A 13,043-nucleotide genomic window follows, 5' to 3' on the forward strand; every position below is an offset into this window, starting at 1 on the left:
AGAGCCAGTGGCAATGCGTATTGATCTGTCTGTGCATATGCTAAGATGCTCCGTGAGAGCAAAGAGGTGATGGTACGGCCAGAAGTAGCCGAAATTGTGTGTGTGGACGTCCAATGACGGAAGGAGCTGCCTTATCACCAGAGGTGAGCAACCCCTGGTGGGGATACCACCGAGAGGATTCAGGCATCTGCTGGAGAAACGAACCAGTGCCTCTGATGTTCTGTGAAGCCCACTCTCCCCCTTCTCAATTCCCTGGCTCCTGCTCACCAGGGGCCTCTGTTTTCCAAAGCAGCAAGCAGCCTGCATGGTAATTACTTTTGGACTTATTAAGCATAATTATCCCCTAATCGCATACAACCAGTAATTATGGTGGCCGTTACCAGGGGCCTACCCATGCAGCACCACCCGCGGCCCTGGGGTCCAACACCCAGCTGGGGCCTGAGGATGGCCTGGTGTTCCCTGCCCAGGGGTTGGGGGGTGCTGGCCTGAGACGGGGCTGCTGCATCCCCCACCGGGTGCTCCTGCAGCCTGGGCACCCCGCTGGTGAGGAGTTGCTCACATATGACAGTCCCAGGGCCACTCCAAGCTCCAGCCAGGCCACACGCTCCCCACCCTGTTAATGCTTGCCCAAGCCACCCTGCATCTGCCCATGCTGTTCCCTCCTCTTTTCCTCTTCCTTTTCTCCAACCAACCACCCTCTCCTCTTCCCTTCCTTCAAATATTTTTGAGACTCTTTTATGCTCTTGACATTACTCTAGGTACTAAAGTTACAGCAGTGTTGGGAGCAGGGGACAAAAGCCATGCTTTCATGGGATTTAGCGTCTATTTGGGGGAGAGAGAGAGACAAAGAAGAAAATGGGTAAGTTATGCTCTTAGAAGAGGTTGAGCGCTGCGAAGGAATAGAAGGCAGAGTGATGAGGATGAAGACGAGGGAGGGGTTAGAGAAAGTCATAGTTTTAATGGGATGGCCAGGGTTGGTCTCACGGGGAGTGGCACACTTGAACAAAGACTTGAAGGAGGTGATGGGTTAACCTGTGATGATATGTGGGGAGAGAATGTTCAAGGAAGAGGGAGCAGCTAGTGTGAAAACTCTGAGGTGGGAAGAGCCACAGCTGAGGAGGGGGTGGTGGCTGGGGCAGAGTGGAGGTGGGGGTGGGGGAGGAGGTCAGCACCAAAAGGGAGCAGTGGAGGGAAGATTGCTGGCGCCTGGTGAGCCATTTAAGGATGTCAGTTTTCCTCTGAATCAAACATTTGAGCAGAGGAGCGGCCTCCTCTGGCTAGTGTTTTTGTGTCTCTGTCCACAGAAAGACATGGGGGCAGGGGTGGGGGGAGCCCAGTGAGCAGGGGCAGTTGCAACAATCCAGATGGGAAATGGTGGGGGCTTGGCCCGGTAGCTGGGAGGAGTGGGAGGATTCCAGAAATATTTTCAAGGTAGAGCGGACAGGATTCCCTACTAGGAGGGGAGAGAGGCATCAAGGATGACATCCAGGATTTTGGTCTCAACAACTGGAAGGAGGGAGTTGCCACTTAGCAAATGGGAAAGACAAGGGTGAATCAGGTTTCTGAGGAGGGCAGGTGCTCGGATGGGGACGTGTTAAGGTCTTGGTTATCAGAGAGACGTGCTAGTCTGGGATTCAGAGGAGACAGGTCTGGCTGGGGCATGATTGTGGAAGCCCGCTCTCCCCTCTTCGGATTTATCCCTGTCCTTCCCTGTCCCCCACTCTCTTTTTCTCTCTCCTCAGGGCTTTTTGTGTCTTCCTCCGCGTCTCTCTCCCTGGCCTCCTTTCCTGGGCCTCGGCCTCCACCCCTCCCTGCCCAGCGCCGCAGGGGGTGAGGCCCCAGGGGTGCCGGGATCTCCTGCAGCAGAGGCGCCAGCCAATCTCCCGACGTCTTGGAAGCAGCTTATGGGCCAAAGGGCTGCGCCTCCTGCCCGCATAATGCGCTCCAATATTTATTTACATGCGGGCCAGACTATTATTTATTAAGGTATCGCTGCCAGCTGTGCGTGGGCTAATTGTTCTTAATGTGCCCCCTCCGGGTTCCCACGGCGGCGACGCCTTCCTGGCAGCGGAGCCAGCGTGGCTCGGAGCGGGGAAACCGAGGCCCGAGCGCGCGGAGGGTGCTGGGAGTGCGGGTGACCGCGGGGTGCGGGCGACCGCGGGGTCCGGGCGCGGAGAGAGGCCAGTGCGCAGCGCAGAGGGTGCTGGGAGCGCGCCATCGAGAGGTGGGACACAGGAGCGCGGGCCGGGGGTCGCGGAGCTCTCGCCTGGAGCGCAATGCGGAGTCTTGGAGCGGGTGGGGGACCCTGAGCGCAAGGGACGGTGCAGGGAAGACGGGGGGGGGGGGGTGTCTTCTAGCAGGTGAGGGACCCGGAGAGCGAGGGGCCGTGCAGGGGGACTCAGGTGGGGGTCTTGGAACGGATCGGGGATCTCAGGACGGAGGGGCGGTGCAGGGGACCCAGGTGGGGGGTCTTGGAGTGGGTGGGGGACCCCGAGCGCGAGGCCTGGCGGGAGTGAGTTTTGGACGCACGACGCTTGGGCCTCGCGCGGCTCGCCCGGCAGTGGGCGGACGGACGGACCACCGCGGGGCCCCGGGAGGGGGCCGTCGCCTCCCCCCACCCCACCGCGTAGGCGGCGGCTTCGCCTCGCCTGGTTCTCCCGACGTCAGCAGCAGCCGCCGGAGCCGGAGGGAGCGGTTTAATTGGCAGGGTTTTAGGTTAAGGACAGATGTGGCTTCGCCGGGTTTGGAGGCAGGACGCGCGGGGAGGGGGGGGGGGGCGGGGGGGCTGGGGGGGAGGTGCTGGACGGAGAGGGGAGGGGAGCGGGTAAAATAGACTGAGAGAGACCCCGGCTGGGCGCCCCTGGAGAGAAGAGACAAGGCAGAGGTGGGCGACAGTTGGGAGCTAGAAGCAGATGAAGAGGGATGGCAAATACAGCTGGGGAAGAACCGAGGCGACGTGGAGGCTGCAGAGACAGCCGGGAGAGGGCGCTGGCGCTCTGACCTTCCCCTTGCCTGGGACCCCCCCCCCCCCCATTAGCACAGCGCCTCCCAGGCGGCCGTCTTCCTTGCGGGAGGGGCCAGCTTGGGGACATTGATTCATTTAATTTTATTACTGGTACGGTGGGTACAGTGTCTGCCCATTCCCAGGCCTTGTTGGTGTCACCCAGAAAGTTCTCTCCTGCCTGGGAACTGCAGCTTAAGAAAACCCAGGGAACCCTGCCCTGCCCCCTAGCCCTCCCCCCTCCCCCCCCCCCAGCACCTTGTAAAGGCTGACTTCAGGCAGGCATCCTAGCAGCCCCGTGGGTCCCCCTCTGAGGGGCACGGGGCCAAGCACATTTCTTCCTGTGAACAGCGCTGAGGGAGGGATGGTGACAGGCCAACGCTGGATGGAGTAGCCCAGAAACTCGCATTTTCCACCACTCAGGGCCAAACCTCTCATTGATGGTGGTTGTAATTTCACCAGGCCTCTGGCCCTGAGGGACAGTGTTGTGCTGACCGCGGAGCTTTCTGGAACGGCATCCAGTGGATCTGTGGGGTCGGTGGTTACTCTGCAGGTTCCCAGGCTTCCAGAGCTCATGTCTCCACCCCTGGACCAGCTGTGGCCATGCAGGACGCTGCCACCTGCATGCAGGGGCCTTGTGGCCCAAGGGAAGAGTCCTTGTCTCCAGGAGAGCTGACACAACCTCATGGGCATCCCCCACCCATGGATGTTCTGGAATGTTCTGAAGTCTGGAACCAGGATGGTAAAGGCACCACCGGGGAGTTATCCAGCCCTCCTCCCTCATTCCCCAGATGGGGAATCTGAGGCCCAGAGTCTGTGTGCTGGAATGACCTGGGCTTTCATGGAGGGACCATTGGCGAGGGGGCTGTGGACGGTGCCTGCCCTATCTCCTTATTTCAGCATCAGGGCAGCTGGGTTTTACTACAAAGTGGGGAGGGCAGCAAGATTCATTTTCTGTGTGCCCAGCCTTCTTTCCAGCTCTGCTCCCCGTCACCTCGTGCCCTCTGCTGTACTCTCTGCTGCCCTAGGACTCAGTTTCGCTGCCTAAGTATCTAGCTTGTGGGAACCATCCTCACCCACACACCTGACAAGGGCCTTCCCGAAGACCTCCCCTTAGAGTAGCTGTAATGTAGGATCTTTAGACCCAACAAGGGCAGGCCTGGGGGGACCTGAGTGACCTGGGTCCAGGCCGCATCGCTTCCTGGGCCTCAATATTTTCATCTGTGGAATGGGGCAGGGTAGACATTTGGAGATTTCTGAGCACCCTTTCTAGCTCTGATAGCTCGGAACTGCCCAGTAGGAGGAGCAGCTGGGACCTGGGTCGGGTGGGTCAGGGCCCATCTGCTGCTTCCCTTCCTTGGGGCAGGAGTAGAGGGGGTGATGGGGACAAATAGCAGAGAAGAGGCAAAGCTCTCTGGCCCCCAGGAACAGCATGTGCTATGCAGGAGGAGCATTTGTTACCCATTCTCCTGTGCCTGGAGCCTCCTGGTCCTCCGCTGCCTTCTGGGGAGGGACAGGAAGAGTGGAGCTGTACTTGCCTCCTGGGGGGTGGGGTGGGGAGGGGAGGAGGGGACTTAGGCGGCAAGGGGGCAGTGAACCTGCGGCCCCAGCAGCTGAGCTCGGCAGAGGAGGAGAAAATGAAAAGCTTGGTATCAAATGTTCCCTGCCCCTGCGTGGCCCAGCTGCCCTGGCCTGGTGGGAGCCGGCACCCAGGAGATGTGGGGTGAGTGAACTAGTGGGGCAGTGTGTTGAAGGAGAGAGACCTGGCCCTAGGGTTGGGCGGACATGGGTTTGGATCCTTCCCCACCTGTTTCTAGCTGGGGGACCTTGAGCAGATTAATTAATGTCTGTGAACTGGGGTTTTCTCATCGGAAACACCAAAAAGCTACTTCATAGAGTTGTGAGGAGCCCATGAGAGGCATCAATGGAAAGACCTTAGAAAATGGCTGACATTTAGGACTCCCCAATTTAAAACTTCTGATTATTTTTATTAAAGAGAGGAGGACTGGCTCACCCTCTAAGTGTGCACTTCAGCCTACATGTACTGAGCATCTAGGAGGTTTCAGGCACTGCAGAAGCCCGGTCTCTGCTCTCAGGTTGCTTGTAGTCTGATGGGGGAGACACACAGCCCTGAAATACCACCTAGAAGTGCTGGTAACAGCCATTACCTGGAGGACAAAGGACTGTGGGAGAGGTCCAGTCGGCCCTGGGGGTACAGGTCAAGGAAGGCTTCCTGGAGGAGGTGGGCTGCATGCTGAGCTCTTGGTAAACATCCAACTTGGCAGAGAAAACATGGCAAGGACATGAACAGCTTGCTTGGGGGACACTTGGAATCCAGCCTGTGTTCCTCTGTCACCTGTCGGAAGGTTGTCTCTACCAGCCCGAGGAAAGCAGCATCCTCCCCACCCTAACACTCCCTTTCCCCTAACATTGCTTCATTTTTCTGCCTTTTGCCTTAATGTATGTTTCCTTGATTTTGTTTCTTGTCTGTCTCCGTGAGAACATCAGCCCCACGAGTGCAGCATTATGGGCGCAGTTGTGCCCCTCACTCCCAAATTCCTGTGTTGAACTCTGAACCCCTAGGACTCAGAACGTGACCATATTTGGAGATAGGATCTTTCCAGAAGTGATCAAGTTAAAATGAGGTCATTGTGGTGGGCCCTGATCCAATATGCCTGGGGTCCTTGGATAAAGGGGGAATTTGGAGACAGTTGCGTCCCAGAGCCAAGGCCATGTGAAAACTGGGGTGGGGTCTGCTGCCACAAACCCGGGAAGCCCCAGCAGCTGGGAGAGGGGACCAGACCCTTTCCTTGAAGTGCTCAGAAGGAACCAACCCTGCCCACACCTTGCTCTTGGACTTCTAGCCTCCAGAACAGGAGACATGGCATTTCCTGCTCTGTGGTCCTTTGCTACACAGCCCTCCGGCCGCCCAGGCCGAAGCTGTTGGGTCATTGCGTGGCCCCGGTCACTAGGGGGCACCAGCCACAGTTCACTCATGGACTGCCCGTGCTTGAGACAGGCGTTGGCGAGGGCCACATCCTGGGTGGTGGCCCGTGTGGAATGGGGGGACCTGCAGAGCCAGGGCCAGCGTGTGATGCAAACAGGGGGTCTGGTGTCTTCAATCCCTCTCGAGTCTCGCCTGCCCGCTTTCTGTTCTTTCCCGGAGTGGTGATCTTTCCTCTGATCCAACCCTTCTTTCTCCCGCCCAGTGTGCAAAGCTCAGGGGACTTGGGGGCATCTCAGATCTCCCCGTGGGGGCGGGGGAGGAGGGCCGTCTTCAGACTGAGTATTGTCTCCCCACAGGGTCCTGAGACAGGTGCCACCGGAGCTGCACAAGAGTTGCCTCAGAGAGCACACAGTCTGATGGAGGAGACCGAGCCCCATTTGGAAAACCCCTGGTCAGATGGAGGAGATAAGATCTGTGCCCCTGAAGAGCCTCCGGTCTGATCAGGTCAGGGAGGGCTTCCTGGAGGAGGTGGGCTGCACACTGAGCTACACAATCCTGCCCTGGGAGAGACCAGCAAGTATGGCTGGGAGCTCCCAGTCTGATGGGGGAGATAGAACACACATATGTAGACACTAGTAAATATCCCGTAAGAAGCTGCTGCTGGGAGGAGGCCTGGGAAGGCTTCCTGAAGGAGGAGGGCTCTCACGGAGTCTGGAGAAGGAGGGGTACTAATAGGGTGGCCAGGAGGAGGAGTGGGCAGGGCAGGGAAGGCCCAAGTAGGCGCCTCCTTTCCAGTTCCAGGGGAGCTAGTCCAGTGCCTGGACTCACGGGTGAGTACGTGACCGGCACAGCCTTTCAGTGGGCTTCCTAGCCATCACGAATCACCCATTTTTAGCAGGGAAAAAAGGCTGTTGACAGGGGACAGGAATAGCTTCTGAAGCCTCCCTTCATCCCTGCCGCTGCGCTCCTCTTTCCCCGAAACGTCTCTGCAGGCCCGGGCCTGGAAGGCAGTGCACGCCCACAGCGCCCTCTGCTGGAAGGCATCAGACAGCACCGCAGGCTCTGCGTGCCAAAGCATTTGTGCGAACAGCCCCGCATTCCGGCTCTGTGGAAGCCCCAGATTCTGCGGTCAGGAGTGAAAGATAGGCGGGAACTGGGTCAGTACCTGAGAGGGTCCATATCTGCAACCTGCAAGATCTTGGAGCTTAAGATCTACTTGGAGTGGCAGAAGGAGCCACCATAGACAACAGCCCCACCCAGCCCAGAGCTTACTGGAGGCTCAGGAGCTCTGAGTATCCAGGGCCCCGCCTCCCCCCAGGCTAGGAGGGGACCTTCTCCCAACGGATGACCTATGTCTCATTATATCGAAGAGGATGTGTCCCTTTCTTTCTCCAACCCTGGATCTGGGGTGGCTAGACTTCAGGTGAGTGGTCTGGATGCTTCCAGAAGGGATTCATCATTGGGAGATTCTAAGTGATGCTCCTACGAGAAGGAGGGTAGCTGCTGCTGGAGGGCAGAACGAGAGAGCTTGGCAGAGCTAGGCTAGGAGTCAACATACTGTTTTCTCCCATTTCAGACAGAGATAAAGATTAATGAAGCCTAAGGGAGCTCAGGTTTCTCAGGACGCCAACAGTGCCTTGGAGGGAACTGGCAACCACAGGACAGAGAACCCAGGAGAGCCAGGACCTGAACCTTGGGCTCCCTTCTTCTCTCCTTCTGCAGAGTTCCTGGAGAGAATCCAAGGGTACTGAGTCTCTGCTTTCCTGAGTATGTTTTTCATAGCACGAGGGGCTAGGAGATCCTTATTGCCGCCCTAGCAGGACACACATACACACACACACACACAGACACACACACCATGCACATGTACACACACGCACACACACATACACACAAAGTGGCTTTTACAAAATGCGCAACTGGAGAAGAAAAGAAAGCAGCAGGTTTCTTATAAAGATGGAGGTCGTGCCTGCTCATAGGTCAGTGAGGTGCTAAAAGAACTTCAGGTCCCCCCGCAGCCTAGACCTGTGGTGGGAGGTCAGAGAAAGGGCTTGTCTAGCTCAGCAAAGGCCCATTACCCAGCTGAGAGTCATCCACGAGGGCCACGCCTGTGTGCAGCATTTCTGTTGGCCTTGTCAGTCTCAGCCTGTTGACTCCTCAGATGGTTCCTATTAGGGGCTGTTAGCACATCACAGCGACGTTTTTTGGCCTGTTGGGAATTCCTGTTTTAGTCGCCTGTTCTCCCTGAGGGCTGCAAAGGGATGACCGATGTGAGGAAACAAGGTAAGGTGCTAAAGGATATCCAGATGACTTAGGTTTGCTTTTGGAGGCAGTTTGTGTGGGTTCCAAGACAAAATGGCGGCTGGGGATGATTTCCACGTAAATGTATTTTGTGACCACTAATTGCTTTGGAGGGAAATCGGAAATGTGGGAGGCAGCTGTGCAGAGCATTAGGGTCCTGCCGTACCCCCACAGCTGGGTCAGTTCCTGGAGCACATGGGCTGGACACCCACCAATACCTGTACTTCTCGACTGGTGGCTTTCTCTACCTGCAGAAGTGAGCCCAGCAGGGGCACCCGGGCCGAGGCCAGAAGTGCCACGGAATGAGTGCCATTTCTTAGGAGTGACCCTCAGCCAGTGACTGGAGCTGGAGCACACACCTCATTCCTTCTCCGTGAGCTTGGAGATGGGCATCTACTCTGGTTTCCAGTGGGATGAAAGTCCACACTCATAGCCGTAACCTTCCCTTTACTGGTGTCCTTCGTGTTGCTCTTTTACTTCCTCACCTGCCTCAGGGTGTTTCCGGGGATTGCACAAATACACTCTTTGCACTGAATCCTTATCTCAAGCTCTGCTTCTGGGGGAACCACCGTGACCAACTTGTTCCGATTTTCCCAGGATTGTTCCAATTTTAAAAGTTAAAGTCCCACATCCTGAGACTGCCCCGCACCTCAGTCCCAGGCAGACAGGGACGATGGGTCACCCGAGGGGGGATCCCAAACCAAGACAGATGTGAGCACACGGAGCAAGGCAGACAGACCACTGAACCACCAGTTTGAAAGCCAGGTATCGGTTTTGGAGAACAAAAGAGCAGACACAGTATCATTTGGTCATATCATCAGGTTCATTAGTTTTTACGAGCTAAAGGCCTCTAAGAGAACAGTAGCCACCAATGACAAATAAGCCATTCCTTTGAAAACAGACATGGTCCTACAGCCCCAGGGTGTGGTTTGCTAATTGTTGGTGGATTGAAGACGGCTGACAGTCAGGACTCCCACAGCATCCACGTGACTGGCTACTGGAAAACGGCAGCGGGTGTTCTATGACGTGTCACAGGCACAGAAGGGGACATTACAGGTGAGCAGGCAAGGGAACAGGGCAGCACGTTGTAGGCACTTAAGGCTCCGAGGGGGACAAGCACCGGCCATGCCACTTGAGCCAGAGCCACCTGGGCAAATAGCAAAACTACACAGCGTGTGTCACCACATTTGACCACATTGAGGCAAGGCGCTTTGCCTTGGGAAGCGGAGGTAAGCTGAAGGCAGCTGGCTCTGAGCCAAGGAGGTTTGCAGCATGAACAGGAGGAATCCCACTTTGTCAGGTGATCTGGGAGGCGGTTCAGAGGTCAAAGTCAACAGGCTGAGGGCCTGGAGAATGCGTGGGTCAGGGAGCTCCATTGTAGGGGGCTGGGAGCCTGGCTGGGAGATGCTGCCAAGCTCCTGACCTTAGGACATATTTCTGCAGATCAGATTATCCAGCTGCAAAATGCCACATACGCCCCTGCCCTGGTTATTTTTATACTGGCACTGCGGAGCCTGCTCCAGCTGAGGAATGCGCCCATTTGGTGGGGGGAACTGATTTCCCTAGTCCCTGCTAGATTGGTGGGAAAAAAAAAAATCTCCCAAATGCCACGGCAGTGAACACACAGCCCATTCCTGGGGTAGCAATGCCTCTTTCCCTTTCCCTTTCCAGGGTACTAGGATGCAGAATGCATTTGAGTTTGGGGACCACTTGGGAGAGGTTCCAATACGCAAGTAGTGAATAGCAGCATTTGGACCCTGCAATAGCAGGTGCTTCTCACGGGTTCCAGTGGGGCTGGTGAATGGGGTGGCCAGTCGCCAGGCGGAGGCTGCACACAGATCAGGGGAGACTCCTTTTCTCACTTCCTTTCATTGGGGGTCCCTGCCAAGGAAGAGGGAAGATTCCCCTCCTAGCGAGCAGGTGAACCCGCCTCCCCCCAGCAGGTGGTTTTCGAACTCGCTACTCCATTCACCCTGTTGCAGCAGCCAAGGACAGTAGATGTCTGTTTTGTCCGCAGGCAGGGGAAGGATGGGGAAAACGCAAGTGCTACCTGGAAGCCGGTGTTTATTTTCAAATCCAGAGCAAGTCTGCCCAAGTGTGGGGCCCAGTTTTCCCAAGATCTGGAGTTGATCTCAGCTGAGGGGGCCCGGAGGGAGGACTCTATGTGTGGCAGGAGGTTGGATCCTTGGGACACTTTTTGGCAGGGACTCCCTTGTCCCTCCTGGGAAAGGTGGCCCATCGCAGGCGCTCCTGCCAGGGTCCCACGCTGCTCTAACCCACCATCGGTGTCGGAAAGCTCAGGGGCTGTCCTCTAGTGCAAATGATGCACCATCTGAGGCCACCCCTACATACGGCAGCATCAGAGGTTGGGGATGTGGCAGGCGAAGACATACTCGCCCCGGAATGCCAGGGAGTGGGGAAGTGGTTCATGGAGCAGACATTCTTCAGATACTTCTCACCAAGCTCCAAAAGGACGGGAGCACCAGCCGATGTGTTCACTCTGCTGCCCCAGGAGGCCTGGCATACAGGAGGTTCTCAATAAAGGCTCTTTGAATGTCAGTGCCTGAAGATCCCTAAGGGAGATCTAGACCAGTGTTTTCCCAACCGAATAACCTGGGGGAGAGCAACCTTCTGAATCACCTCTTTGGAGACTGACAATACACATTTACATATTCATGACTCTGAGTCTGTCTTGACCTAAAGAAGTCTGTTTTCCTTGTGTTTCCCCAACATATTTGCCTGCTGGACAGTTTCTCGTGAATTGCTAATTCACATATCAACCAAGGAATAGTGTTGGAAATGCTGATTGAGTGTAACCTCCTCATTCTACAAAAGATGAAACAGGGCGCCGAGAAAGCAAGCAACTTGCCAGAAGTCACACAGCACGCTGATGGAGTTTAGACCAGCACTGAAATTCCCCGGTGCCCTCAGTGTTCTTGCCGCTGAAGGCGGCCTCTGTCGCACAGGGCCATTAGGCATGTGCACTCTCCTGATCCTTCAGCCAGGCAGGGCATAAATGTTTCTTTGCATCACCTAGAAGGCAAGGGCTAGCTTAACAAAAAATCCAGATCCAAGTTAATCCCAATTGCGGGAGCAGTGTGTCCCTCCTTGAGAATTTCTGGAACCATCTTAGCTTCAGTGCATGTGCTAATTACCTAAGGTTCTTATTTTTTCCTTAAAGCTAGTCCCTTCTGCTCTGGGCTTGGCAATCCTGGGGGCAGTTTCCGGAGACTGCGTGTCATCTCAATACCTCTGAAGGCCTTTAAGAAATGTCTCTTATCCAGATGTCCTCCAAAGCCCTGGGGTTATTTGATATCCATGAGGATTTGTTCCTCTACCCCTTTGGGTGCTAGGCACGGGAGCCAGGGGGTGTGGATGTCAGCGGCCCAGATTTCCAGCAACTGTTCCTGGAGCAGGATCCGAGGACATTCCCTGGAGAAGGGGGTGGTACACCTACCACCTTGCTGGGTTCTCGGTTACTCCTTCCAGTTCCACACTGGGCCACCTTGAACCTGCTCACTGTCCACACTGAGCCTGGAGACCCTGAATCAGGTGGCTCGGGAGGCTGGTGGCCCAGTCCAGTCTCATCGTGTTGAGAGGAGAGGGGCCCAGAAAGCACACATAACTGGTTCAAGGTTACACAGACAGTGAGCGCAAGTCCATGGTCACTAAGGGGTAAGCATCACAAAGGCAGAGAATCTGGGAAAGTTGGAGCAGGGGCAGCGCCCCAGCTCCTGCGCACCCAGCAAGGGGAAGCCACTTGCCCCAACGAGTGCCAGGAGTTCCCACCCTCGGCCTGACAGGTGCTTCCACTAATGGTGGGCCAAGGAGGGGATGTCACACCCCTCTCTCCTTACCCCAAAGCTGGGGCTGCTGGCTGCATGAGTGTTACTTTTGTGCGGGGAGGTGTGTAGGGAGGCGACAAGGCTGTCCTCACACCTGCTTGAGGCCTTGAGCAAGAGAGCCTAAAACCCTTATCCCGCTCAGTGGCACTGATTTTAAGCCAACGGCCCAGACTGTCATCCATGCGCCACCTGGGGTGGTGGTGGCCACAGTGCTGGTGACTGCCCGGCTGGGTTCCTCCCCGGAGGGTGATTCTAAAGCACAACACTCAGCCAAGCAGCAGACAGGACTTTATATGAGGTCTCCAGCCCCTTCCCCTCCCTTGGGGATGGATCACCAGGTTTTCGGAGCCTCAGCTGGACCCCAGGGGAGGGAGGCCCTCCTGGGGGATTTTGCAGCACGGCAGGCGGGCAGGGCAGGGCCCCAAATCCAGGGCAGGCTGTGTGGGGGGCAGGATACCACATCTTCTTCTCTACGCCCGAAGGGCATTCTGCTGGAGCCCCTCTCTCCCTCCGCACCTGCTGAAGACCAGGCATTTCTCGAGTCTTCGTGAGGCTGGGACGTGTGCCAGAGCCCACAGCCCCTCCACAGGTCAGTTTGCTCTGTGGGGACCTCCAGATCTCCCTGGAGAGGGACTGGCTTTGTGCCAGGGCCCTGGGGCCCGAAGGGACCACTTGGTGAAGAAACATTAAGGCCTGGAGAGGGTGGTGTGTGGGTTCAGCCTGGAGTCCCAGGCTGCTGGACTTCCAGAGGAGTCTTCAGGGCAGAGACGACTGGGCGCCAGCCCCCAGGGAATCTGAGGCTGCGCCCGTCACCACAGGGTACATGTGGGCTTGAGAGAGGGAAGTGCCCAGGGTCTCTCTGCTGGACAATTCAAGAGTCCTTCATTTCTTTGAATAAATCCCCCTCCCAGCTGAAGCTCCTGGCCCCAAATGCGCTGCAGCCAAGCAC

Source organism: Mirounga angustirostris, unplaced genomic scaffold, assembly GCF_029215605.1.
Source record: "Mirounga angustirostris isolate CCGP_5_RB_7025 unplaced genomic scaffold, mMirAng1.0.hap1 SCAF_4, whole genome shotgun sequence".
Lineage (NCBI taxonomy): Eukaryota > Metazoa > Chordata > Mammalia > Carnivora > Phocidae > Mirounga > Mirounga angustirostris.